General features: G+C 41.6%; 1 protein-coding gene across 2 annotated transcripts in view; it reads right to left on the bottom strand.

The window, feature by feature from the left end:
• LOC106572662 (low-density lipoprotein receptor-related protein 1) overlaps positions 1-27274 on the bottom strand; it is a 249595-nt gene that overhangs the window by 171744 nt on the left and 50577 nt on the right. The window lies entirely within an intron of this gene.

The following is a 27274-nucleotide window of genomic DNA, read 5'->3' as shown; positions in this document are numbered from 1 at the left end:
GAATCTGCAGCGCTGGGATGGTTGTATCCCCCATATATATAACATTCTATTGGTTGCAAGAATTTTGTATAATAATTTAAATAGAAAAACTCTACATTTTCAATCCAGCGTTGTTTAGTGTATCAGTTCATAAATCATATGCCATGGAATCGGTACGTCAAAAATCTCTTCCCAACTATCTTGCAATCTGTATGGCACAGCTGTCAATCTATATGGCACAGCTGTCAATCTATATGATATTGTCAATCTATATGGCACAGCTGTCAATCTGTATGGCACAGCTGTCAATCTATATGGCACAGCTGTCAATCTATATGGCACAGCTGTCAATATATATGGCACAGCTGTCAATCTATATGGCACAGCTATCAATCTGTATGGCACAGCTATCAATCTGTATGGCACAGCTGTCAATTTTTTGGTCCTTAAATGACACTGGTATACTTTTTATTTATCCAAATTTTATTTAGCCAATTATGGTCTTTAACGCAGAGCCGACAGACAAGTTCCTTACTTTCTCCCACTTCCACTTGCCTCTTCCATTTTTGTGGTAATTCTGTTGGTTGTAATTTTGAATAGAGCAGACATTTCCAAATATTTTTGTTATCTGCATGTGTGACATATCTCTACCAGTCCTATTTACGATATCATTTACAAAGATTATACCGTTTTAAATTATTTTCTATTTTTTTATCATTAGTATATTTGAGTTTAACCATAATATTTTTTGTAATATTTGTAGTGTCTTTTCTGATGGATTAAACTGAAATTGCAACCAACATTCTTTGGCTTGTTTGACAAATAGCGATATTTGGGAGATAATTTCATTTTCAAATAATTGAAAGGTTGTAAAAGGGAATAAAGGGAAAAAGGCCATTCTTGAACTTGGGTCGAGACATTCTTACTAATCTGCTAGAAAACCAGTTTGGATTTAAGTATAACTTTTGTATGACTAAAGCCTCGAGTGAGAGGTATAATGCTTTAATATTTAATCATTTCTGCCCTCCAAAATCATATTCATTATATAAATAGGTCCGTTTAATTTTGTTTGGCTTGCCATTCCAAATAAAATATAATCTTTTTTGCAAGCCCATAAGCAAATAGTTAAACTAGGATATGACTAAAGAGTTAATCAGGGTGATTTTTCCACAAATAGACAGGTATTTTCCTTTCCATAGCAAGATCTTATCTATTTTTGCTAACTTTCTATTCAAATGTATTGTAGTGAAAACATTTCTTTCATTCGGGATATGAATATGGAGTATGTCCACTTCACCGTCAGATCATTTTATTGGTTAAACTACACGATAATGTAAAAGTTAAAAATGTTGTGATCCAATCCAGTACACTTATCTATATTGAAATATATATTGGTTGTAATCCAGAGAAAACATGAATCATCAGCGTACAATGACAACTTTGTTTTTAAGCCCTGGATTTTAGGTTGTTACTGTTGGATCTGTGGCCATAATAAATGGCCATAATAAATAGGTATGCCGATAGTGGACAACTTTGTTTTACTCCTCTTGACAGTTTAATACTTTCTGAGATGTAGCCATTATTTACTATTTTACACCTAGGGTTACTATACATAACTTTAACCCACTGTATAAGAGATTCTCCAAAATATTCCAGGCATTTATATATACATTCCAGTTGATCTTGATCAAAATCCTTTTCAAAGTCAGCTATGAATACCAGGCCTGGTTTCCCAGATTTTTCGTTGAGTTTTATTGTTTCCAGTACTTGTCTTATATTATCTCCAATGTATCGTCCATGTAAAAAACCTGTCTGATTAGGAAGAATAATATCCGACAATACCTTTTTAAATCTATGCGCTCTGCATTTTGCTAGAATTTTTGCATCACAACACTGAAGTGTAAGGGGCTTCCAATTTTCTATGGACTGGATCTTTATATTTACCACTTGGGTCATGTTTCAGTAATAATGACATCAGAACTTCTTGTTGAGTATCTGCTAATCCACCATTTACATAGGAGTCGTTAAAACATGCTAATAATGGTCCTCTGAGTATATCAATAAAGGTTTGGTATACATCAACTGGTATGCCATCCAGCCCTGAAGTTTCCCCGTATTAAAGGCTTTAATTGTATCAACATGTTCCTCCTCTGTAATTTGGCCTTCACATGAGTCTTTCTGTACAGCTGTTAAATTTACATTATTATTAGGAAAAAAATCCTTACAATTAACTTGGGTAAGTGGAGATGGATGAGACTGAAACGAAAACAAATGCTTAAAGTACTTTGCTTCCTCTTTCAAAATATATACTGCTCAAAAAAATAAAGGGAACACTTAAACAACACATCCTAGATCTGAATGAAATAAATAATCTTATTAAATACTTTTTTCTTTACATAGTTGAATGTGCTGACAACAAAATCACACAAAAATAATCAATGGAAATCCAATTTATCAACCCATGGAGGTCTGGATTTGGAGTCACACTCAAAATTAAAGTGGAAAACCACACTACAGGCTGATCCAACTTTGATGTAATGTCCTTAAAACAAGTCAAAATGAGGCTCAGTAGTGTGTGTGGCCTCCACGTGCCTGTATGACCTCCCTACAACGCCTGGGCATGCTCCTGATGAGGTGGCGGATGGTCTCCTGAGGGATCTCCTCCCAGACCTGGACTAAAGCATCCGCCAACTCCTGGACAGTCTGTGGTGCAACGTGGCGTTGGTGGATGGAGCGAGACATGATGTCCCAGATGTCCTCAATTGGATTCAGGTCTGGGGAACGGGCGGGCCAGTCCATAGCATCAATGCCTTCCTCTTGTAGGAACTGCTGACACACTCCAGCCACATGAGGTCTAGCATTGTCTTGCATTAGGAGGAACCCAGGGCCAACCGCACCAGCATATGGTCTCACAAGGGGTCTGAGGATCTCATCTCGGTACCTAATGGCAGTCAGGCTAAATCTGGCGAGCACATGGAGGGCTGTGCGGCCCCCTAAAGAAATGCCACCCCACACCATGACTGACCCACCGCCAAACCGGTCATGCTGGAGGATGTTGCAGGCAGCAGAACGTTCTCCACGCGTCTCCAGACTCTGTCACGTCTGTCACATGTGCTCAGTGTGAACCTGCTTTCATCTGTGAAGAGCACAGGGCGCCAGTGCCGAATTTGCCAATCTTGGTGTTCTCTGGCAAATGCCAAACGTCCTGCACGGTGTTGGGCTGTAAGCACAACCCACACCTGTGTACGTCGGGCCCTCATACCACCCTCATGGAGTCTGTTTCTGACCGTTTGAGCAGACACATGCACATTTGTGGCCTGCTGGAGGTCATTTTGCAGGGCTCTGGTAGTGCTTCTCCTGCTCCTCCTTGCACAAAGGCGGAGGTAGCGGTCCTGCTGCTGGGTTGTTGCCCTCCTACGGCCTCCTCCACGTCTCCTGATGTACTGGCCTGTCTCCTGGTAGCGCCTCCATGCTCTGGACACTACGCTGACAGACACAGCAAACCTTCTTGCCACAGCTCGAATTGATGTGCCATCCTGGATGAGCTGCACTACCTGAGCCACTTGTGTGGGTTGTAGACTCCATCTCATAATACCACTAGAGTGAAAGCACCGCCAGCATTCAAAAGTGACCAAAACATCAGCCAGGAAGCATAGGAACTGAGAAGTGGTCTGTGGTCACCACCTGCAGAACCACTCCTTTATTGGGGGGTGTCTTGCTAATTGCCTATAATTTCCACCTGTTGTCTATTCCATTTGCACAACAGCATGTGAAATTTATTGTCAATCAGTGTTGCTTCCTAAGTGGACAGTTTGATTTCACAGAAGTGTGATTGACTTGGAGTTACATTGTGTTGTTTAAGTGTTCCCTTTATTTTTTTGAGCAGTGTAGTTTGGTGAATCATGGGTGACTGTCATTTGTAACAAGTTTTAGTAAATACATTTTTTGTAGCATTTCTATGTTGAAGATTAAAAAAGAATTTGGTGCATTTTCCCCCATATTCCATCCAGTTCACTTTATTTTTTATAATATATTACACTGGATCTTTCTTGAATAAGTTCCTCCGTTTCTTTTTGATTTTCCTCTAACGTATTCCGTGACTCTAACGTACTGTTTTTATTGCTATCTATCTGTACTGCTAGTCCCTCTATTTCCATTCTTTATATGACTCCTTTTGACTTAAATTGCTTTTGTTTTAAAGATGAGTACTGAATTGCATGGCCTCTAGAGGCACATTTAAAAGTGTCCATATAATAAGGGGATCTGCTGTACCTTTATTATGTCAGAAAAAGTCAGTTATAAATTCTTCTGTCCTGCTTATAAACAAGTTGTCATCCAATAGGCTTTGATTACATTTCCAAGAGTAATGTATATGCCAATTATTTGATGGTACCAATTATTTGATGGACCGCATTCTGTTCCCTATCAACACTTTTTAAACTTTTGGTGACAGCGAGAATGACATAAGAAAGTAGTCAAGACGACTAGCTTGATTGAGTCTCCGCCATGTATATCTCAGTAGGTCAGGATATTTAAGCCTCCATATATCGACTAGTTCCAATATATCTATGATATTCGTGATTTCCTAAAGTGCATAAGGGTGATAGTTTGTAGTGTGATTTCCTTTACGGTCCATTGATGTATTTCAAACCATATAATCTCCCACCATAAAAATAGAGTCTTGTATTGCTTGAAGGCTTGATCAATTATTATATATATTTTCAAAGAAGGGTGGATCATCATTATTTGGACCATATAGATAAATCTGTTTATGGTCCAATAACATATTTAAAACAATCCATCTACCTTGCGGATCTTTTTGAACAATTTGCACATTCGTATCAAAATGACTGTTAATTAATATCATCACCCCTTTTGAGTTTCTTTTCCCATGGGAGAAGTATATTTCACCCCCCTGTCCTTTCTCCACACAACTTCATCTAAAATAGTTGAAAGAGTTTCCTGTAAACAATAGATATTATATTTCTTCTCTTTTAGCCAGGTAAATACTGACCGTTTTTTTATTATCATCTGCTAAACCATCAACATTTTTACTGGCTATACTTATTTCACCATTTCACCATTGCACTCACTAAAACCTCCCCCATCCCAAGTTGGACTGGCATTCCAGTGAGTGGCAGAACACCCCTGTCCACCAGTATCCTAGGGCCTTTGAGAGATTGGGACCCGTCCTTTAAAAAAGAGCACACAGTTCCACCTACAGAACATAAACAGATTAACTGACAAAAGCATTTCCAACGCACTCACCTCCATTGTATTGTATACAGTTATTTCAAAAAAAATATTATAATAATAATATATATATATATATATATACAAATCTTGCATATCTTCATTTCCACAATAAACCAATAATATGTGTAATAATGTTGGCAGTTCATCTGAAGGATTGATACCTATAACCAGGATTGTTACCTATAACCAGGATTGTTACCTATAACCAGGATTGTTACCTATAACCAGGATTGATACCTATAACCAGAATTGGCATTACAAAAATTACATTTACACCACCCTAAAATTACACAACCCTTCCCACACAAACAACCACATGCTCAGATGTTCAACAGTTTTTCCATCCCCAGGCCCAACTCAAGAGAAGACTTGATGTGTGAATGCATATACAGTTGAAGCTGTTTGAGAAGGCATGCAAAATTGAGCAAGAATGGGGAGATTTGACTAACCAACGTCAAGTCCTTGCTGATGGCGCTCAGATACACCCCCCTACCCTGAAACACACACACACTGGTCCCCCGTTGTGACCATTTTCTCAAGCATCTCTGTCCTGTCAGACCTTCTGATTATTTTGTGCAACTAGGGCCACAATAATATGCCCCCTTTCTGAATGTCTGAGTGTGACCCCTTCCCCATGGGTTACTGCAGCTAGTGATACTAGCACTGCCACTACCTGGGTGGGGGCACCTCACCGAAATCCACACTGGCTAGGTACAAGGTCATCAAGGTTCACATTAGCAGCTTTGAGAAATTCCTTGTATATTATGCTCACCCATCTGGGGGCTTTGGCTTTGTTGGACCAACCCTGCCAGGCAGGCTCAGTATCTTGAGGAGAGAGTGCTGCTTTAGTGGGTCTCTAACAGCATGTATCTTTCTGTCTTGGCTGCATATAAGCTACTTTCAGTAGGCCTATAAAACAAATAAGGATTTCTCCTTACTGTGTGGGTTGCTCAAGTGGGTGTCCAGCGTATATTGTTGGGGACCCCTCCATCATGCGCACCATCATGATAAGATAATCATGAAATAAACTATATTTATAATCTATTTTAAAATGTATATTCCATATCTGCACAAAATGTAAAACTCCTGCTTGCAGACACACACATGGGCTCTGGCATTTGCAACCATTTTCCTTTTTCATTCACTTAACTCCACACTTTTACAAACACAAAAACATACACCCCACCTTCCATCACAATACACCCGCAAATACCCAAATACTGTGTGTCACGTTGTATAAATGATAGGAAACAGGTGCAGGAATACGAAATATGTTTTTTTTATTACTTCAATCAAGATAGCGCACGTAATGAACATGACGGAGACGAAGCCCAAAACAGACAGGTAAAATATAACACAGGGCTGTAACCCAAACAAAGAGCAAGGTGTAAACCTCTAATAAATACACGGGAGGAGACCGGTAATAACAATTACACAGGATGAGACCCGTATTAACAAGAGCACAATAACGCGTAGTATCAAAGCCAAAACAACAGAGCACAGGTACTCACAAGACCAACAGACATGGAACAATAACCGTCAAGGACAAGGGGGAACAAAAGGCACATGTATACACATACTAATCAGGGGGAATGGGAACCAGGTGTGCGTAAGGACACTAGACAGTCCGGGGTTGGTGGTAATGATCCAGTTCAGTGACACCTAGAAGGCCGGTGAAGTAGACCTCCGGAGCTGGTGAACAGAATGAGCAGCAGTACCGGGAAGATCCGTGACACTGTGCCTTCTATGTCCTCTGTTTGCTGTGTTTTTATCACTACCATGTTGATTCCTACCTAATTCCGGGCTTTTGAGTACTTTTGTGTTTCAGTTCCTTATACAGTTGAAGTCGGAAGTTTACATACACCTTAGCCAAATACATTTTAACTAAGTTTTTCACAATTCCTGACATTTAATCCAAGTAAAAATTACCTGTCTTAGGTCAGTTAAAACCTGTTAGGGATAGGGGGCAGTATTTTCACGGCCGGATAAAAAACGTACCCGATTTAATCTGGTTACTACTCCTGCCCATAAACTAGAATATGCATATAATTAGTATATTTGGATAGAAAACACTCTAAAGTTTCTAAAACTGTTTGAATGGTGTCTGTGAGTATAACAGAACTCATATGGCAGGCCAAAACCTGAGAAGATTCTATACAGGAAGTGCCCTGTCTGACCATTTCTTGTCCTTCTATAGCCTCTCTATCAAAAATACAGCATCTCTGCTGTAACGTGACATTTTCTAAGGCTTCCATTGGCTCTAGGAAGGCGCCAGAAAGTGGAATGATAGCTCTGCAGTCTCTGGGTGAAAAACAGCAGGGGTTTTTGTGAGTGGTCCTTCTGGGAACAATGACACTGGCGCGCACGTGCACGAGACGAGTCCATTTTTTTCTTTCGCTGTTTGAACGGATACAACGTCTCCCGGTTGGAATATTATCGCTATTTTACGAGAAAAATCACATAAAAATGTATTTTAAACAGCGTTTGACAATGGAATATTTTGATTTTTTTTGTCACGAAACGCGCCGGTGCGTCACCCTTCGGATAGTTACCTGAACGCATGAACAAAACAGAGCTATTTCAATATAACTATGGATTATTTCGAACCAAAACAACATTGGGTGTTGAAGTAGAAGTCCTGGGAGTGCATTCTGACGAAGAACAGCAAAGGTAATCCAATTTTTCTTATAGTAAATCTGAGTTTGGTGAGTGCCAAACTTGGTGGGTGTCAAAATAGCTAGCCGTGATGGCCGGGCTATGTACTCAGAATATTGCAAAATGTGCTTTCACCGAAAAGCTATTTTAAGATCACCACTTTATTTTAAGAATGTGAAATGTCAGAATAATAGTAGAAAGAATTATTTATTTCAGCTTTTATTTCTTTCATCACATTCCCAGTGGGTCAGAAGTTTACATACACCTCAATTAGTATTTGGTAGCATTGCCTTTAAATTGTTTGACTTGGGTCAAACATTTCGGGTAGCTTTCCACAAGCTTCCCACAATAAGTTGGGTGAATTTTGGCCAATTCCTCCTGACAGAGCTGGTGTAACTGAGTCAGGTTTGTAGGCCTCCTTGCTCGCACACGCTTTTTCAGTTCTGCCCACAAATTTTCTATAGGATTGAAGTCAGGGCTATGTGATGGCCACTCCAACACCTTGACTTTGTTGTCCTTAAGCCATCTTGCCACAACTTTGGAAGTATGCTTGGGGTCATTGTCCATTTGGAAGACCCATTTGCGACCAAGCTTTAACTTCCTGACTGATGTCTTGAGATGATGCTTCAATATATCCACATAATTTCCCTCCCTCATGATGCCATCTATTTTGTGAAGTGCACCAGTCCCTCCTGCAGCAAAGCACTCCCACAACATGATGCTGCCACCCTCGTGCTTCACAGTTGGGATGGTGTTCTTCAGCTTGCAAGCCTCCCCCTTTTTCCTTCAAACATAATGATGGTCATTATGGCCAAACAGTTCTATTTTTGCTTCATCAGACCAGAGGACATTTCTCCATAAAGTACGATCTTTGTCCCCATGTGCAGTAGTCTGGCTTTTTTATGGCAGTTTTGAGCAGCTGCTTCTTCCTTGCTGAGCGGCCTTTCAAGTTATGTCGATATAGGACTCGTTTTACTGTGGATATAGATACTTTTGTACCTGTTTCCTCCAGCATCTTCACAAGGTCCTTTGCTGTTGTTCTGGGATTGATTTGCACTTTTAGCACCAAAGTACGCTCATCTCTAGGAGACAGAACATGTCTCCTTCCTGAGCGGTATGATGGCTAAGTAGTCCCATTGTGTTTATACTTGCATACTATTGTTTGTACAGATGAACGTGGTACCTTCAGGCGTTTGGAAATTGCTCCCAAGGATGAACCAGACTTGTGGAGGTCTACAATTTTTTCCTGAGGTCTTGGCTGATTTCTTTTGATTTTCCCATGATGTCAAGCAAAGAGGCACTGAGTTTGAAGGTAGGCCTTGAAATACATCCACAGGTACACCTCCAATTGACTCAAATGATGTCAATTAGCCTAATCAGAAGCTTCTAACGCCATGACATAATTTTCTGGAATTTTCCAAGCTGTTTAAAGGCACAGTCAACTTAGTGTATGTAAACTTCTGACCCACTGGAATTGTGATACAGTGAATTATAAGTGAAATAATCTGTCTGTAAACAATTGTTGGAAAAATGACTTGTGTCATGCACAAAGTAGATGTCCTAACCGACTTGCCAAAACTATAGATTGTTAACAAGAAATTTGTGGAGTGGTTGAAAAACAAGTTTTAATGACTCCAACCTAAGTGTATGTAAACTTCTGACTTCAACTGTATTTGAAGAAGTATTATTTCAATAATGGTGCTTTCTTCTAATGCTGTCTTTTATCTATTTATAAATACTATGAATAGAACGATGAATAATAATTATTTTACAACATACCCTATCTTGAATGGTATAGTATATATGGTATATTTGTAACATGACTGCACTTACAAACATCAGCATATCGCCACAACACATCCTAAATATCCAGACACAAACTAATCAGTGATGTTTAAAAAAGTATGATTTTTATGATCACACCTGAACAACAGCTTGTGAGTGTGAGGGATGAATTTTCACAGCCCCGGAGACGTTTTCAAAAGACAAAATCATCTTTAAAGGGCAAATCAGAATACCGTCCGCTCAGCCTTAGATGGTTTCTATCTAATCTCCTCTATTCTCTGCTATAGGGAAGTGTTCAGTGTTATCTGTCCTGCCAGGCTGTAGCCTCAACATTCATTGGCTGGGCTGTGATAAGTAGTGGACTGACGACAGTGTGTTGAGTCAGCAGGGCAGGGAAGAGGCAGGTAGCTGGTCATAAAGATGTGTTTGCGCTTCCTTTGTCCAGACTTAAAACAGGAGACCCTAGAGAATAGCTCAGTGTATTGCTTAACAGGTCTTTGTGTTGCCATGGGGCTGTGGGGATTTTAGGCCTCCTAGCTAGACTGCAAGGCATTGAATATTTGAGGTTTCTCTGCACTTCAATAGAAAATACACGTCAACGCACCTGTTCCAGCAAACGCACACACATGCACACAGTTAGTTAGAATTCAAACCATATCCCTAACGACGAACTTCAATAAACACTTGTTGTATGGGACCAAAGTTCTGTGGGCAGGAAAAAACACTCTGAACAAATAACTCAATTTCAGACAGCAACCCTTTCTGCCAGCTAGACAAAAAACCTGACACATGCAGAAGAAAGAGAAAAAGGAAAACAGTGACAAAGGAATATTGTCCATTACAGCCAGCAACAGAATACCAAGTAGTCTCTCTTTTTCCTCCTCTCCAGGAAAAACAACGATTCCTCATCTGTGTCGAACAGAACTAAGAGACTGAGCACAGCAGAGTTTCTCTCCCACTCTCCATCTCTCTCTGCCTGTCTTTATGCCTCTCTCTAGCTCTCTCTCGCTCTCTAGCTCTCTTAATTCAATTCAATTCAATGGGCTTTATTGGCATGGGAAACATATGTTAACATTGCCAAAGCAAGTGAAGTAGATAATAAACAAAAGTGAAATAAACAATAAAAATGAACAGTAAACATTACACTCACAGAAGTTCCAAAAGAATAAAGACATTTCAAATGTCATATTATGTACAGTCGTGGCCAAAAGTTTTGAGAATGACACAAATATTAATTTCCACAAAGTTTGCTGCTTCAGTGTCTTTAGATATTTTTGTCAGATTGTACTATAGAATACTGAAGTATAATTACAACCATTTCATGTCAAAGGCTTTTATGACCATTACATGAAGTTGATGCAAAGAGTCAATATTTGCAGTGTTGACCCGTTGGTAGCGCTCACCTTGTCTTCTCCGGACAAGCATTTTTCCGGATGCCCCAAACAATCGTAAAGGGGGTTCATCAGAAAAAATGACTTTACCCCAGTCCTCAGCAGTCCAATCCCTGTACCTTTTGCAGAATATGAGTCTGTCCCTGATGTTTTTCCTGGACAGCAACTGCACAGCAACTGCACAGCAACTGACTGCCTTCCTGAAGACAAACAATGTATACGAAACGCTTCAGTCTGGTTTTAGACCCCATCATAGCACTGAGACTGCACTTGTGAAGGTGGTAAATGACCTTTTAATGACGTCAGACCGAGGCTCTGCATCTGTCCTCGTGCTCCTAGATCTTAGTGCCGCTTTTGATACCATCGATCACCACATTCTTTTGGAGAGATTGGAAACCCAAATTGGTCTACATGGACAAGTTCTGGCCTGGTTTAGATCTTATCTGTCGGAAAGATATCAGTTTGTCTCTGTGAATGGTTTTTCCTCTGACAAATCAATTGTAAATTTCGGTGTTCCTCAAGGTTCCGTTTTAGGACCACTATTGTTTTCACTATATATTTTACCTCTTGGGGATGTCATTCGAAAACATAATGTTAAATTTCACTGCTATGCAGACGACACACAGCTGTACATTTCAATGAAACATGGTGAAGCCCCAAAATTGCCCTCGCTAGAAGCCTGTGTTTCAGACATAAAGAAGTGGATGGCTGCAAACTTTCTACTTTTAAACTCGGACAAAACAGAGATGCTTGTTCTAAGTCCCAAGAAACAAAGAGATCTTCTGTTGAATCTGACAATTAATCTGGATGGTTGTACAGTCGTCTCAAATAAAACTGTGAAGGACCTCGGCGTTACTCTGGACCCTGATCTCTCTTTTGAAGAACATATCAAGACTGTTTCAAGGACAGCTTTTTTCCATCTACGTAACATTGCAAAAATCAGAAATTTTCTGTCCAAAAATGACGCAGAAAAATTAATCCATGCTTTTGTTACTTCTAGGTTGGACTACTGCAATGCTCTACTTTCCGGCTACCCGGATAAAGCACTAAATAAACTTCAGTTAGTGCTAAATACGGCTGCTAGAATCCTGACTAGAACCAAAAAATTTGATCATATTACTCCAGTGTTAGCCTCCCTACACTGGCAAGGGCTGATTTCAAGGTTTTACTGCTAACCTACAAAGCATTACATGGGCTTGCTCCTACCTATCTTTCCGATTTGGTCCTGCCGTACATACCTACACGTACGCTACGGTCACAAGACGCAGGCCTCCTAATTGTCCCTAGAATTTCTAAGCAAACGGCTGGAGGTAGGGCTTTCTCCTATAGAGCTCCATTTTTATGGAATGGTCTGCCTACCAATGTGAGAGACGCAGACTCAGTCTCAACCTTTAAGTCTTTACTGAAGACTTATCTCTTCAGTAGGTCCTATGATTAAGTATAGTCTGGCCCAGGAGTGTGAAGGTGAACGGAAAGGCTGGAGCAACGAACCGCCCTTGCTGTCTCTGCCTTGCCGGTTCCCCTCTTTCCACTGGGATTCTCTGCCTCTAACCCTTTTACAGAGGCTGAGTCACTGGCCTACTGGTGTTCTTCCATGCCGTCCATGGGAGGGGTGCGTCACTTGAGTGGGTTGAGTCACTGACGTGGTCTTCCTGTCTGGGTTGGCGCCCCCCCCTTGGGTTGTGCCATGACGGAGATCGTTGTGGGCTATACTCGGCCTTGTCTTAGGACGGTAAGTTGGTGGTTGGAGACATCCCTCTAGTGGTGTGGGGGCTGTTCTTTGGCAAAGTGGGTGGGGTTATATCCTGCCTGTTTGGCCCTGTCCGGGGGTATCATCGGATGGGGCCACAGTGTCTTCTGATCCCTCCTGTCTCAGCCTCCAGTATTTATGCTGCAGTAGTTTATGTGTCGGGGGGCTAGGGTCAGTCTGTTACATCTGGAGTATTTCTCTTGTCTTATCCGGTGTCCTGTGTGTATTTAAATATGCTCTCTCTAATTCTCTCTTTCTCTCTTTCTGTCTTTCTCTCGGAGGACCTGAGCCCTAGGACCATGCCTCAGGACTACCTGGTATGATGACTCCTTGCTGTCCCCAGTCCACCTGGCCGTGCTGCTGCTCCAGTTTCAACTGTTCTGCCTGCGGCTATGGAACCCTGACCTGTTCACCGGACGTGCTTGTTGCACCCTCGACAACTACTATGATTATTATTATTTGACCATGCTGGTCATTTATGAACATTTTAACATTTTAACATTTTGACCATGTTCTGTTTTAATATCCACCCTGCACAGCCAGAAGAGGACTGGCCACCCCTCATAGCCTGGTTCCTCTCTAGGTTTCTTCCTAGGTTTTTGGCCTTTCTAGGGAGTTTTTCCTAGGGAGTTTTTCCTAGCCACCGTGCTTCTTTCACATGCTTTGCTTGCTGTTTGGGGTTTTAGGCTGGGTTTCTGTACAGCACTTTGAGAATATCAGCTGATGTACGAAGGGCTATATAAAAATAAATTTGATTTGATTTGAAGTGGCGTCTTTTCTGCCATTCTTGACATCAGGCCATCCTCCAAAAGTCTTCGCCTCACTATGCATGCAGATGCACTCACACCTGCTTGCTGCCATTCCTGAGCAAGCTCTGTACTGGTGGTGCCCCGATCCCGTAGCTGAATCAACTTTAGAAGACGGTCCTGGCGCTTGCTGGACTTTCTTGGGCGCCCTGAAGCCTTCTTCACAACAATTGAACCGCTCTCATTGAAGTTCTTGATGATCTGATAAATGGTTGATTTAGGTGCAATCTTACTGGCAGCAATATCCTTGCCTGTGAAGCCCTTATTGTGCAAAGCAATGATGACGGCATGTGTTTCCTTGCAGGTAACCATGGTTGACAGAGGAATAACAATGATTCCAAGTACCACCCTCCTTTTGAAGCTTCCAGTCTGTTATTCGAACTCAATCAGCATGACAGAGTGATCTCCAGCCTTGTCTTCGTCAACACTCACACCTGTGTTAATGAGAGAATCACTGACATGATGTCAGCTGGTCCTTTTGTGGCAGGGCTGAAATGCAGTGGAAATGTTTGTTTGGGATTCAGTTCATTTGCATGGTAAAGAGGGACATTGCAATTAATTGCAATTCATCTGATCACTCTTCATAACATTCTGGAGTATATGCAAATTGGCATCATACAAACTAAGGCAGCAGACTTTGTGAAAATGTATATTTGTGTCATACTCAAAACTTTTGGCCACGACTGTATATATACAGTGTTGTAACGATGTGCAAATGGTTAAAGTACAAAAGGGAAAATAAATAAACATAAATATGGGTTGTATTTACAATGGTATTTGTTCTTCAATGGTTGCCCTTTTCTTGTGGCAACAGGTCACAAATCTTGCTGCTGTGATGGCACACTGTGGTATTTCACCCAGTAGATATGGGAGTTGATGAAAATTGGGTTTGTTTTCGAATTCTTTGTGGATCTGCATAATCTGAGGGAAATATGTGTCTCTAATATGGTCATACTGTCACGACTTCCGCCGAAGTCGGCTCCTCTCCTTGTTTGGGCGGCATTCGGCGGTCGACGTCACCGGCTTTCTAGCCATCGCCGCTCCATTTTCCATTGTTCCATTTGTTTTGTCTTGTTCCCTGCACACCTGGTTTACATTCCCTAATCACACGGCATGTATTTATTCCTCTGTTCCCCCCCCATGTCTTTGTGTGAAATTGTTTTGTAACGTGTTTAGTTATGCGCCAGACTGGTTTTTACCCCGGGTATCGTATTTTGACCCGTTGTATGTATTTGTCATACATTTGTATATTTGTGAGTGTTTTCGCGCTTAATTACTTTTACCTGTGGCTGGAGGATTTTGGACGCAGTGGCGTCTGTCTTTTGTGCTTCTGCCAAATAAAGTGCGCCTGTGTCACGAGTGCTGTCTTCGAATTCCCTGTCATAAATCAGCCAAGGTGCAGCGTGCTGGTAGTTCCACATATTTTATTTGTGAACTCGAAACAAAACAAGAAACAGGTGAAACTGAAACAAACGTGACATTCTGGGGCTGCTCAAACACAGCTGCACAAAAACAAGATCCCACAAAAACACAGGGAAAAACAGGCTGCCTAAGTATGGCTTCCAATCAGAGACAACGCATGACAGCTGCCTCTGATTGGAAACCATACCCGGCCAAAACATAGAACACAAAACATAGAATGCCCACCCACATATCACACCCTGACCTAACTAAACAGAGAAAACACAGCTCTCCTAGGTCAGAGCGTGACAGCCTGATCACAACTCACTGCTCTCCTGCACCTGACTTCGTACCAGTAGCGCACAACCTTGACAAATACACTTGGCAGGAGGTTAGGAAGTGCAGCTCAGTTTCCACCTCGTTTTGTGGGCTGTGTGCATAGCCTGTCTTCACTTGACAGCCAGATCTGCCAAGGCGGCCTTTCTCAAAAGCAAGGCTATGCTCACTGAGTCTGTACATAGTCAAAGCTTTCCTTAAGTTTGAGTCAGTCACAGTGGTCAGGTATTCTGCCACTGTGTGCTCTCTGTTTAGGGCCAAACGGCATTCTAGTTTGCTCAGTTTTTTTGTGAATTCTTTCCAATGTGTCAAGAAATTATCTTTTTGTTTTCTCATGATTTGTTTGGGTCTAATTGTGTTGCTGTCCTGGGGCTCTGTGGGGTCTGTTTGTGTTTGTGGACAGAGCCCCAGGACCAGCTTGCTTAGGGGGACTCTTCCCTAGGTACACTGTAGGTGATGGCTTTGTTTTGGAAGGTTTGGGAATCACTTCCTTTTAGGTGGTTGTAGAATTTAACAGCTCCTTTCTGGATTTTGACAATTAGCGGGTATCGGCCTAATTCTGTGCTGCATGCATTGTGTGGTGTTTTACATTATACACAGAGGTAATTTTTGCAGAATTCTGCATGCAGTCTCTATTTGGTGTTTGTCCCATTTTGTGAATTCTTGGTTGGCGAGAGGACCCCAGACCTCACAATAAAGGGCAATGGGTTCTATAACTGATTCAAGTATTTTTAGCCAGATCCTAATTGGTATGCTGAATTTTAAGTTCCTTTTGATGGCATAAAGGCCCTTCTTGCCTTGTCTCTCAGATCACAGCTTTGTGGAACACAGCTTTGTGGCGCTGATGTTTAGGCCAAGGTATATATAGTTTTTGGTGTGCTCTAGGGCAACGGTGTCTAGAAGGAATTTGTATTTCTGGTCCTGGCGACTGGACCTTTTATGGAACACCATTATTTTGGTCTTAATGAAATGTACTGTCAGGGCCCAGATCTGGCAGAAGATCTAGGTGCTGCTGTAGGCCCTCCTTGGTTGGTGACAGAAGCACCAGATCATCAGCAAACAGTAGACATTTGACTTCAGATTCTAGTAGGGTGAGGCCAGGTGCTGCAGACTGTTCTAGTGCCCTCACCAATTAGTTGATATATATGTTGAAGAGGGTGGAGCTTAAGCTGCATCCCTGTCTCACCCCACGACCGTGTGGAAAGAAATTTGTGTTTTTTTGCCAACTTTAACTGCAGACTTGTTGTTTGTGTACATGGATTTTATAATGTTTTATGTTTCCCCCAACACCACTTTCCATCAATTTGTATAGCAGACCCTCATGCCAAATCGAATCAAAGTCTTTTTTTGAAACAAACAAAGCATGAGAAGACTTTGCCTTTGTTTTGGATTGTTTGTTTGTCAATTAGGGTGTTCAGGGTGAACATGTGGTATACGATAATTTGGTATGAAGTCAATTTGACATTTGCTCAGTACGCTGTTTTCACTGAGGAAATGTACGAGTCTGCAGTTAATGATAATGAAGAGGATTTTCCCAAGGTTGCTGTTGACGCATAACCCACGGTAGTTATTGGGGTAAAATCTGTCTCCACTTTTGTGAATTGGGGTGATCAGGCCTTGGTTCCAAATATTCTGCATGGATACCTCCATAAGCAAACAGGAAAACTCTCATCCAGAGGCGGTGCTCCTAGTGGCCGGGGACTTTAATGCAGGTAAACTTAAATCAGTTTTACCTAATTTCTATCAGCATGTTAAATGTGCAACCAGAGGGAAAAATAATTCTAGGCCACCTTTACTCCACACACAGAGACGCGTACTAAGCTCTCCGTCGCCCTCCATTTGGCAAATCTGACCATAATTCTATCCTCCTGATTCCTGCTTACAAGGAAAAATTAAAGCAGGAAGCACCAGTGACTCGGTCTATAAAAAGTGGTCAGATGAAGCAGATGCTAAACTATAGGACTGTTTTGCTAGCACAGACCGGAATATGTTCCGGGATTCCTCCGATGGCATCGAGGAGTACACCACATCAGTCACTGGCTTCATCAATAAGTGCATCGAGGACGTCGTCCCCACAGTGACAGTACCTACATACCCCAACCAGAAGCCATGGATTACAGGAAACATTCGCACTGAGCTAAAGGGTAGAGCTGCCGCTTTCAAGGAATGGGACTATAACCCGGAAGTTTATAAGAAATCCTGCTTTGCCCTTCGACGAACCATCGAACAGGCAAAGCATCAATACAGGACTAAGATTGAATCGTACTACACCGGCTCCGACGCTCGTCGGATGTGGCAGGGCTTGCAAACTATAACAGAATACAAAGGGAAGCACAGCCGAGAGCTGCCCAGTAACACGAGCCTACCAGATGAGCTAAATAACTTTATGCTCGCTTCGAGGCAAGTAACACTGAAACATGCATGAGAGCATCAGCTGTTCCGGACGACTGCTTGATCACGCTCTCCACAGCCATTGTGAGTAATACCTTTAAACAGGTCAATATTCACAAGGCCCACAGGGCCAGATGGATTACCAGGACGTGTACTCCGAGCATGCGCTGACCAACTGGCAAGTGTCTTCACTGACATTTTCAACCTCTCCCTGTCTGAGTCTGTAATACCAACATGTTTCAAGCAGACCACCAAACTGCCTAAATGACTACCAACCCGTAGCACTCACGTCTGTAGCCATGAAATGCTTTGAAAGGCTGGTCATGGCCCACATCAACACCATTATCCCAGAAACCCAAGACGCACTCCAATTTGCATACCGCACCAACAGATCCACAGATGATGCAATCTCTATTGTACTGCCCTTTCACACATGGACAAAAGGAACCTCAGCGTCAGTCTAGGTCCAAGAGGCCTCTAAACAGCTTCTACCCCCAAGCCATAAGACTCCTGTACAGCTAATCAAATGGCTATCCAGACTATTTGCATTGCCCCCCCTACTCTGCTGCTACTCTCTGTTATTATCTATGCATAGTCACTTTAATAACTCTACCTACATGTAGATATTACCTCAATTACCTCGACACCTGTACCCCCAGTATTTCGCCCCGCTATTGTTATTTACTGCTGCTCTTTAATTATTTGTTATTCTTATCTCGTATTGTTTGGGGGTATTTTCTTAAAACTGCATTGTTGGTTAAGGGCTTGTAAGTAAGCATTTCACTGTAAGGTCTACACCTGTTGTATTTGGCGCATGTGACAAGTAAAATTTGATTTGATCTGCTACATTATTAGGTCTCCAGCTGGGTTTTAGTCAAAATATACCACCTTTTTTAACCCCGACTAGAGCCTGGCGACACGGACAAAAATCCATATCGCGATAAATTGCCTGAATCGATGCATCTCAGTTTTTGTTTTATTATCCTTTAAACTACTATTACCAATTTGATGGTTTAGCCATTGTCCCATTAACAATCACCCATATTAGCAAACACATTTATTTTCAAACTTCACATTTGATCTGTAATTTCCGGTTTATTGTCCCAGCTCTACCCCCTACCCCTTTCACATATACAAAAAACACGTTAACAAAATGTTAAAAACGAATAAGCAAAGCAAAAAAACGAAACGGTTTTGCCTTTGTGTAAATGGGGTATTAGGTACTAATACACACTTGGCTCAGTACTAGAACAGCAGGTACTAGGTAACAGCAGGTTCCAGAGCCTTTAGATACAATAAAATAACTCAATATAAAGCTCTGCAGGTAGGCATAAACAACATAAGCGTTGCCTAGGGCCCCCGGCCGCTAGGAGGCCCCCTGCCCCAAAAATATTCACTCATGGCCTCCAAATTTGGTTGTGCATCAGCATTTTGTCTTGCTATATCACTCACTGACAGTCACTCAATTATCCATGTCACCTAACAATTTTTAGATTGGTAAATTGGTCTTGCCAGATATCTAAACTGACCGGGCACACAGGTATTATATCTCACTCAGATATCATATTCACATGGCATAAGTCATTACAAAATGTGTAGAATTGCAGGAAAATGGCAAAACAAATCTCTCTACCCCATAGCAAAATGTTTAGAATTGCAGGAAATTAACTTTAAAACTAAAAATGTCCTCTCCACCATCAAGAGGGAAGACCACTAAAATGTTTTGCCGCGAGGTGGGGGGCCCAACAACCAAATCTCGCTTAGGGCTCCCAAAAGGCTAGAGCCTGACTCCAGGGGATAATGCCTCATAACAAGACCTCCCACAGTCTTGTCCTCTGTAAGCTTCAGATTTAAATTCAATCAACTTTGAGCCTAGCTATTTCACAATAACTGAAGGACATGGAACAAACTAGCTAGCTCATAGAATTCAACTGTTTGGCAACACTCCAGACCATGTGCAGGACACATTGTTTGTTGACTGTTGTCCCAAACAGTTGTCTACAGAAGTAAAAAGTAAAATAAAGGCCTAGTAAGTACTAGATATAGAGGGTAATAATTTCATATACCTTTCTAAGGCCGGAGGTCTGTGTAAGACCAGAAAATTACAGGAGAAATGTAAACAGAAAGGACAATTTGATAGCAGGGAGTGGGACACACACACCCATACCATAACTACTGTGACTTTAACATGAGGAACATAACTGTGGGCTCTGGCCTCTCTGTTACAGTCTGGGAAGTTGTTGGCTGTGTATTGAGTGACAAAGAGACTCCCTCACACCACAGTGACTTCCTTCCTGATCCCTCAGTGGGCCTGGTCAGCACATTGCTGCACAGTGCAGCCAGAGAGAACGAGAGACTTATGGAAAGCTTCCGGCCTTGCCTTCCGCCACCTCGGTCTCTCAACACAGTTCAGGTTCAAAGTCAAGCTAAGCATTTCCTACAACATTAGATTGATGAAAAATTGCAATATCCCTTATAACAACCTGGTATTTAATTAACGAAATATAATTTCTGAGACAAATTTCTCTCTGAATGCTGTATGGCTCATACAGCCCAAAGAACTACAATTACAGATACAGGATGTACAATCATCAAACAAACCTGAGGTAAATAAAAAATATAGAATGGCTTTTTAATCTGAGCAATGAGAGGAGTTAGTCACTGGAATTCAGCTTAATAGAAAACGGTGATATATAATATGTAAACAGCATAGTCACATCTTTAGGTGCAACAGTACAATAGAGTAATGGAAAAAATTATATTCAACAGGGAAGGTGTGATCACTGCCCAATACACATTGTTCCATTCCCAATTCATTTCTGTAACTAATTATACTCCATACCATTTTAAGAGCATAAGGTGTGTGCCTGAGTGTGTGTGGCAGTGTCCATTGATCAAATGTCAGAGAGGGCATAGGCTGCTGCAAAACACTGGCATATCTCTACTGACAAAGATGTAAGATTTCGTCTGACAGGGGGACTATATAAAGAAATTATTTTCTACACAAAATTCAAACAATTCTGTAAAACTCTCCAAGACTCGTCTGAATTAATAAATACCAGAACAGCATTTTATAAATGTTGCATATCTCCAGAGGTTGATGTAATCACAGCATACTATTGAAATTTCTCTTTAGTGCTTCAGATACAAGAAAACTGTTTCTAAAAATCTCATAAAATAGAATAGTTAGTGGCGAAAGACAGCCAGGGAAAGGGAACAGAAGATGAATAACAACAATAACAACCCAAGTTTGAAAGACAGAAAAAAACACTGAGGCAATTACACAAGAGGAAAGAGTAGAGAGATGAGATCTGAAGAGGAGAGAACAGAGGCGGCTTACTTGCTAAAGTATGTCTAGATAGTCACATGGGTGGAGAGTGGAGAGATGGAGAGGGAGACAAGCGAGGCAGAGGGAGGAGAGGAAAAAAAGAGAATGTGTGTGTGTATGTGTGTGTCAAATCAAATCAAATTTTATTGGTCACATACACATGGTTAGCAGATGTTATTGTGAGTGAAGCAAAATGCTTATAATTTTAGATCCGACAGTGCAGCAGTATCTAACAGGTAATATCTAACAATTCCACAGCAAAACCTAATACACACAATCTAGTGAAGGAATGGGATGACAATATATAAGTATAAAATATATGGATGAGCAGTGACAGAGTGGCTAACATGCAATAGATAGTAAAGAACAGATAGTGAAGGATACAGTATATACAGTTGTTGAAGTTGGAAGTTAACATACACTTAGGTTGGAGTCATTAAAACTCGTTTTTCAACCACTCCACAAATTTCTTGTTAACAAACTATAGTTTTGGCAAGTCGGTTAGGACACCTACTTTGTGCATGACACAAGTAATTTTCCCAACAATTGTTTACAGACAGATTTCTTCACTTATTATTCACTGTATCACAATTCCAGTGGGTCAGAAGTTTACATACACTAAGTTGACTGTGCCTTTCAACAGCTTGGAAAATTCCAGAAAATTATGTCATGGCTTTAGAAGCTTCTTATAGGCTAATTGACATCATTTGATCAATTGGAGGTGTACCTGTGGATGTATTTCAAGGCCTAACTTCAAACTCAGTTCCTCTTTGCTTGACATCAAAATCAAAAGAAATCAGCCAAGACCTCAGAAAAAAAATTGTAAACCTTCACAAGTCTGGTTCATCCTTGTGAGCAATTTCCAAACACCTGAAGGTACCACGTTCATCTGTACAAACAATAGTATGCAAGTATAAACACCAAGAGACCACTCAGCCGTCATACCGCTCAGGAAGGAGTCGCGTTCTGTCTCCTAGAGATGAACGTACTTTGGTGCGAAAAGTGCAAATCATCCCAGAACAACAGCAAAGGACCTTGTGAAGATGCTGGAGGAAACAGGTACAAAATTATCTATATCCACAGTAAAACGAGTCCTATATCGACATAACCTGAAAGGCCACTCAGCAAGGAGCTTCTAAAGCCATGACATCGTTTTCTGGAATTTCCAAGCTGTTTAAAGGCACATTCAACTTAGTGTATCTAAACTTCGGACCCACTGGAATTGTGAAACAGTGAATTATAAGTGAGAAAATCTGTCTGTAAACAATTGTTGGAAAAATTACTTGTGTCATGCACAGATGTCCCAACCGACTTGCCAAAACCATAGTTTGTTCACAAGAAATTTGTGGAGTGGTTGAAAAACGAGTTTTAATGACTCCAACCTAAGTGTATGTAAACTTCCGACTTCAACTGTGTGTGTGTGTGTGTGTGTGTGTGTGTGTTAGAGCTGGGAAGAAAAACCTAAATTAATCGACACCGACTAAACCAACCAATTTTCAGGGAAATTTTGCTAATATTGTTCATGATGATAAATAACCTATAGGGCCCAGTAGAGCTATATGAAGTTTGAAAATAAATAAGTTTGCTAATATGGGTAATTGTTAATGGGACCATTGATAGCTACAACATTCAAAGTAGTTGTAGAAGGTAAAAGCCATTATGACACAGCAAATTGCATTGTAAAAAGCTAAATAGTGAAAGCCAGATTCGGAAATTTACCTGTCTAACATCAGCACGCTCAGATGGGAGGGTTTGGAAATATTTTAGGTGTGTCCTTAAAAACATGATCCAAAGTGCTAATTTCAGGCAGCGCCAGTAGAGATATTTAAGACCAACCAAAAGCTGGTTTTAGCGGTAACGCAGTTGGTTATGGCATGAATTCTGACAGCGAAAACGCAGCTAAACCAGCCGTGATGCACGCTGCCCATATACGCATGGAACAAGAGTAGCCTAATGTACTTCGTATTTAGAAAGATAAAAAACGAATGTTTTTTTCCAATTTCATTTTATTTGGTTTAAAACCAAGCATAGCCTACCCTCCTCTCAATTAAGCATTTTTTTGTCTGCCCAATGCAATCGCGAAGTATTCAAGACTGTCGATAAAGGGGTTGGCTTTTGAGACCGCTTGGAAATAAATCTTAAACACGAAAGCTTTATTAAAATATAAAGTTTGAGAGTAGTAAAACAGTGAGCTGGCATTCCCTTTTATATATGCATTAGGCAGGCCCACATTATTTTAGCCATGCAGGTCCCGTTTTCGATGTGCGTAAAACCCTCCATAGTCTGCATTGTTTTAATATTATATGCCAACGGGGAGAAATTATGGTGCCTGTAAGTGTGACATAACCTATATCAGGCCTTATCGATAATGAATTGAATCTTGCTTATTGACAATGCTTGTCATTGCCATGCGCAGCCATAAAGCAATTTACAGTTGGCCTAGCCCTTAAATCAGTGTGAATGCTATTGAAGCCATGCAATTACTTAGAACGATGTGGACTGCAAATGGGTTCCAGTTAACGTATTTGGCAAAGTTACGTCTACATTTTGTTATGTCGTGTCTGTAAGCCATTAAACAAACTATAACGCACTAACATTGGAATTGGAGCAGATTCCAAGGCAACACATAAAATATACACACCTTGAAGCAACCACATATTTCGCGTTTTGATTGGCGGGTGAGGGGCGAGACACACTTGTTAATTCATCAAAACCCAGCCCTTTCGTGCCAACGCCATCAAGTGCGCCGATAATTGTAAGTGAAAATAGCAAAAATATTTCTGACAAACCCCTGAACCTAGCAATTTATGATTGCGTTAGATTACGTTAGATTTGTTAAAATAGAGCCCCTAGCCAGCTGGCTTTCGGTTACTGGCCCAACGCTCTTACCCAGGCTACCTGGCACCCAGTAGGGTTTATACATGCAGTATGTCCTCTCAGGCAGCGACAGAAATACAATTGAACAGCTTATGTGGTTCTTGAAACAAATATGCTAACAGCTTACAGGGAAGCATGGTTCCTCAATTATGACTTGGTTGGATTTCATTCATCCTAAATATTTGTGTAAGAAGTTGGCCCATTCACTTACATCAGCAAATAACAGAATAGTCTGAAGAACTTAGGCCCTGTCAAATTCACCTCATTGCTCATTACACTATAAACCATTATCCACACAACATAAATAAAATGGATGAAAAGCAAGGAAAGAAATTAATTGCAAAATAAATAAGTGGGTATTTGCTGACTGTGCTCTATAGCCAAATAATAGCAATATTGTAGCATAGAGAGAAAGACAGGGGAGCTTACTGTGCAGTTTGTCCCAATGGATTTGATTTATACTTAGCCTACCTGAAATAGATTGACTCATCATTATTCCTCACACACAAACACAAATGCACATGCACACACAAATGAACACACCTTTAATTCCACATCTTTCTACCACCACTTCATCAATCCAGTACAGTATGTGGATTCCCGGTTGATCCTTTGCTTCCTGTCTTCCTGTGGCTGTGCCATTAGATAGGATTTAAGAGGTAAGACAGATCCCGTTATGTAAAGACTTCAAGGAGGATAACACAATGTTGCCTCACTCAAACGTCCCAGACACACACAATCTCCCTTACAGTACATTAGCTGAAAAAAATAGTTTAAAAAAAGAATCTTTTTTTTTAACTCACAAAGGTAGAGTATAGTGAGGAACATGACTGCCATTGTAGTTCAGTCCTGAAGACTGGTGCCGCTGTAGGTCAGTTCCTGAGCCCTGACTGAGCTAAAGGGTACTGTAGGTCAGTTCCTGAGTCCTGACTGAGCTGAAGGGTACTGTAGGTCAGTTCCTGAGCCCTGACTGAGCTAAAGGGTACTGTAGGTCAGTTCCTGAGCCCTGACTGAGCTGAAGGGTACTGTAGGTCAGTTCCTGAGTCCTGACTGAGCTGAAGGGTACTGTAGGTCAGTTCCTGAGCCCTGACTGAGCTAAAGGGTACTGTAGGTCAGTTCCTGAGTCCTGACTGAGCTGAAGGGTACTGTAGGTCAGTTCCTGAGCCCTGACTGAGCTAAAGGGTACTGTAGGTCAGTTCCTGAGTCCTGACTGAGCTGAAGGGTACTGTAGGTCAGTTCCTGAGCCCTGACTGAGCTAAAGGGTACTGTAGGTCAGTTCCTGAGCCCTGACTGAGCTGAAGGGTACTGTAGGTCAGTTCCTGAGCCCTGACTGAGCTGAAGGGTACTGTAGGTCAGTTCCTGAGCCCTGACTGAGCTAAAGGGTACTGTAGGTCAGTTCCTGAGCCCTGACTGAGCTAAAGGGTACTGTAGGTCAGTTCCTGAGCCCTGACTGAGCTGAAGGGTACTGTAGGTCAGTTCCTGAGCCCTGACTGAGCTAAAGGGTACTGTAGGTCAGTTCCTGAGCCCTGACTGAGCTAAAGGGTACTGTAGGTCAGTTCCTGAGTCCTGACTGAGCTAAAGGGTACTGTAGGTCAGTTCCAGAGCCCTGACTGAGCTAAAGGGTACTGTAGGTCAGTTCCTGAGCCCTGACTGAGCTAAAGGGTACTGTAGGTCAGTTCCTGAGCCCTGACTGAGCTAAAGGGTACTGTAGGTCAGTTCCAGAGCCCTGACTGAGCTAAAGGGTACTGTAGGTCAGTTCCTGAGCCCTGACTGAGCTAAAGGGTACTGTAGGTCAGTTCCTGAGCCCTGACTGAGCTAAAGGGTACTGTAGGTCAGTTCCTGAGCCCTGACTGAGCTGAAGGGTACTGTAGGTCAGTTCCTGAGCCCTGACTGAGCTAAAGGGTACTGTAGGTCAGTTCCTGAGCCCTGACTGAGCTGAAGGTTACTTAAGGTATCTTGTGTTTAAAACAATAGGAACCATGCAGAGAGGGTGAGAGCCCAGAGAAAGAGCCATAATAGGACATTTGAACTGTCTCTGTGTAATGTTTACTGTTCATTTTGATTGTTTATTTAACTTTAGTTTATTATCTATTTCACCTTGCTTTGGCAATGTAAACATATGCTTCCTTGAATTGAGGGAGAGAGAAGGGGGGGGGGGGGGTTAAAGGGTCACACCTATCACCTCCGGTAGTGAGTTACAACTGACGACAGACGATTTGTACGTGCTACACGCTTCAGCACTCGGCAGTCCCGTTCTGTGAGCTTGTGTGGCCTACCACTGAGCCGTTGTTGCTCCTAGACGTTTACAATAAGAGCACTTACAGTTGACCGGGGCAGCACTAGCAGGGCAGAAATTTGATGAACTGACTTGTTGGAAAGGTAGGCCATTCTACTGCCAATGTTTGTCTATGAAGATTGCATGGCTGTGTGCTTGATTTTATACACCTGTCAGCAGCAGGTGTGGCTGAAATAGCCGAATCCACTAACTTGAAGAGGTGTCCACATACTTTTGTATATGTAGTGTATGTTTATTTATTTTCCCTTTTGTACTTCAACTATTTGCACATTGTTACAACACTGTACATAGCCATAATATAACATTTGAAATATCTCTATTCTTTTGAAACTTTTGTAATATTTGAATTTGAATTGAGAGAGCGACAGTAGAGGCTATGGGGTACCTTTATTTCTGTTCTTTCACAGTGAATGGAGTGTCCTTTTCCTACTGATATATTGACCTACTTAAAGAAATAAGCATGGCCCATGTTGTCTGCCAGCTCTGCCTGCCCTGTCACAGCGTGCTGTATATCAGTACATTCACTGAGCGCGCAGCAGTAGGTCAACCCTGTACAGAGAGAGAACAACAGCCAAACGACAAGAGAGAGGGAAAAAGAGAGAGAGAACGAGAAAGAAAGATGGAGTTATAGAGGGAGAGAAAAAGAGAGAGGATCCAGCGAGAACAAGAGAGAAAAGCGTGTCCGCCCTGTAAAATCTGGGTGAACTGAACATACTTTGGGATCCAATTTGCTATAGTAATTACCTTGAACTGGTGATAATGCTGTAATTAAAGTACTCTGATTCCCAACAACATTAACAAACACACACACACAAACACACACACACACACACACAAGACTGTGGTCAGGACTCAGGGGGAAACTGCTGGGAAAGAGCAGGGAGTTTTGTTTGCACCCCCTGACACCAGCTCTGTGTGTGTGTGTGTGTTTTGTGTGTGTACAGCCAGAGTCAGACCTTTAATTCAGTGGCTAAATAAACTTTCCACTTTTGGAACAAATAAGGACCACTGTAAACTCCCTAA

This window comes from Salmo salar, chromosome ssa15 (assembly GCF_905237065.1).
Source record: "Salmo salar chromosome ssa15, Ssal_v3.1, whole genome shotgun sequence".
In the NCBI taxonomy this organism is placed as follows: Eukaryota; Metazoa; Chordata; class Actinopteri; order Salmoniformes; family Salmonidae; genus Salmo; species Salmo salar.
This window is presented reverse-complemented; position numbering and strand designations above follow the sequence as displayed.